Source organism: Vigna unguiculata, chromosome 6, assembly GCF_037176805.1.
Source record: "Vigna unguiculata cultivar grain cowpea cultivar isolate G323 ecotype 2 chromosome 6, ASM3717680v1, whole genome shotgun sequence".
Lineage (NCBI taxonomy): Eukaryota > Viridiplantae > Streptophyta > Magnoliopsida > Fabales > Fabaceae > Vigna > Vigna unguiculata.
The window spans coordinates 1,547,806-1,550,305 of NC_140797.1; positions in this window are offsets into that span (position 1 = coordinate 1,547,806).

Consider the following 2,500-nt stretch of genomic DNA (forward strand, 5'->3'; position numbering starts at 1 on the left):
GGAGTTTTGTGAAAAAATGAAATTCGTGGTTTTTGAGGTGTGAGGGTTGGAATGGCCTCCAAATGTCCCCAAATGAATACCATGAAATTCTTGGTGCACGAAAGTTTTGAGTTCGGAGGGTTTTGCACATGGCCAAGTTGGTCGGTGCACCGCGGCATAGCTAGATGGCTTGTGTGGAGTTTTGTGAAAAAATGAAATTCGTGGTTTTTGAGATGTGAGGGTTGGAATGGCCTCCAAATGTCCCCAAATGAATACCATGAAATTCTTGGTGCACGAAAGTTTTGAGTTCGGAGGGTTTTGCACATGGCCAAGTTGGTCGGTGCACCGCGGCATAGCTAGATGGCTTGTGTGGAGTTTTGTGAAAAAATGAAATTCGTGGTTTTTGAGATGTGAGGGTTGGAATGGCCTCCAAATGTCCCCAAATGAATACCATGAAATTCTTGGTGCACGAAAGTTTTGAGTTCGGAGGGTTTTGCACATGGCCAAGTTGGTCGGTGCACCGCGGCATAGCTAGATGGCTTGTGTGGAGTTTTGTGAAAAAATGAAATTCGTGGTTTTTGAGATGTGAGGGTTGGAATGGCCTCCAAATGTCCCCAAATGAATACCATGAAATTCTTGGTGCACGAAAGTTTTGAGTTCGGAGGGTTTTGCACATGGCCAAGGTTGGCGGTGCACCGCGGCATAGCTAAATGGCTTGGTGGGGAGTTTTGTGAAAAAATGAAATTCGTGGTTTTTGAGATGTGAGGGTTGGAATGGCCTCCAAATGCCCCCAAATGAATACCATGAAATTCTTGGTGCACGAAAGTTTTGAGTTCGGAGGGTTTTGCACATGGCCAAGGTTGGCGGTGCACCACGGCATAGCTAGATGGCTTGGTGGGGAGATTTGTGAAAAAATGAAATTCGTGGTTTTTGAGATGTGAGGGTTGGAAAGGCCTCCAAATGCCCCCAAATGAGTACTGTAAAAGTGTTGGTGCACAAAAGTTTTGAATTGGATGCATTTTGCACTTGGCCAAGTTGGTCGGTGCACCGCGACTAGATAGGTTGGTGCCAAAATTTGTCAAATTTAAGACCTTGGCCAAACTGAATGAAATTTTGTGGGGAGGTTCCTGATATTGTTTAGTGGTGGACTGGAAAAAATGAGGTCGAAATTCGAAGTCTACATGTGCTTTTCTATTTTTCCCGATTTTACACATACCCGGTAAGTAAAAAAAATAAAAAAAATAGTTCCCCTTCGAGAAAAATTATGAAATTTGGTGAGCAAGGAGATACCATTATTCTACGAATTACTGCAAAAAATCGCATCAAAATTCGAAGTATAGCCCGAGATATGGACTTATGTCTGCTCAAAAAAAGTGTATCTACTTGTACAATTTTGCCTTTTGCATATTAACCTCTTATAGGGGGGGAGTGCTCCTTGAGCCGGCCAGCTCCACACTGGCAGGTTTTAAAGGGAGCTTGATGAGGCCTCCCCCCTCACGTGGTGCGTGCGTTAGCATGTTTATCATGGCACAACTAGCCTCTTCATAGTTGTTGAGCTTTATTAATACCAACACACGGTCGTCACTGATCGTTGGTTAGCTCGGCAGCTAGTCCCTCGGATATTGTGGAAAGTTATTTTCATGCCTAGCGATGCTTGACCCTGCGTCACTTGATGTTTCCATTTGCTTGCTTGCCCATGGTAGGTGGGGGGTGGACCGTCTTGTTGTGTGGTGTCTTGCGAACGTGAGGGTGTGTGAGTTGTAATCGAGATGCACTTGCTGGCTGGCTCCATGCCTTGCGTATCGAACGGTCAAGCATGCATCTCTTCCATTTTCACCCGTTGCCTTGGGTGATATTGGTTGATCAGTCCCTGTGTTGCCTACCCACTAGACGGTACTTCTGTGGTTGCTTCGAATTCTATCTTTCCATCACGAAGAGGTGTTGGAGGATCCTAATGTCACGCACGTGTTCCATCTAGTGAAACATCTCAGTGATGCACGTGTTGTGGCTAGTTCTTTTGGATGCGGTGCATTATATGAACTCGGGTTTACTTTAGCGACCCAGTCAACATAATTCGGTTGTGTCCCTTGATTGAGACGTTGTCCTTGAACTTGTTGTGAACAATATCGTTCTTCCACAACCCGTCGTCTTGAGTGCGATGGAAGGCAAATAAGATGTGCTTTGGCATGTCATGCACGTACTCGATTGCGGGAAGTGTGAGAAAGTGTTGTTGACAACCCGTGGGAAATGGAATGTGGCAAATCGTGATGAGCTCTTCGTGGATCTGCGAAGAAGACGACCTTTGGGCCTGTTGGAAACGAGGGAGGCGATGTTGAACTGCGAAGAAGATGGACTTTTGGGTTGTTTGAATCAATGGGAGGCCACGCGAGAACTCCGAATACTATGGACTCTTGGGTTGTTGGAAGCAACGGGAGGCCCCGCTAGAACTCCGAATACTACGGACTCTTGGGTTGTTGGAAGCAAGGGGAGGCCCCGCTAGAACTCCGAATACTATGGACTC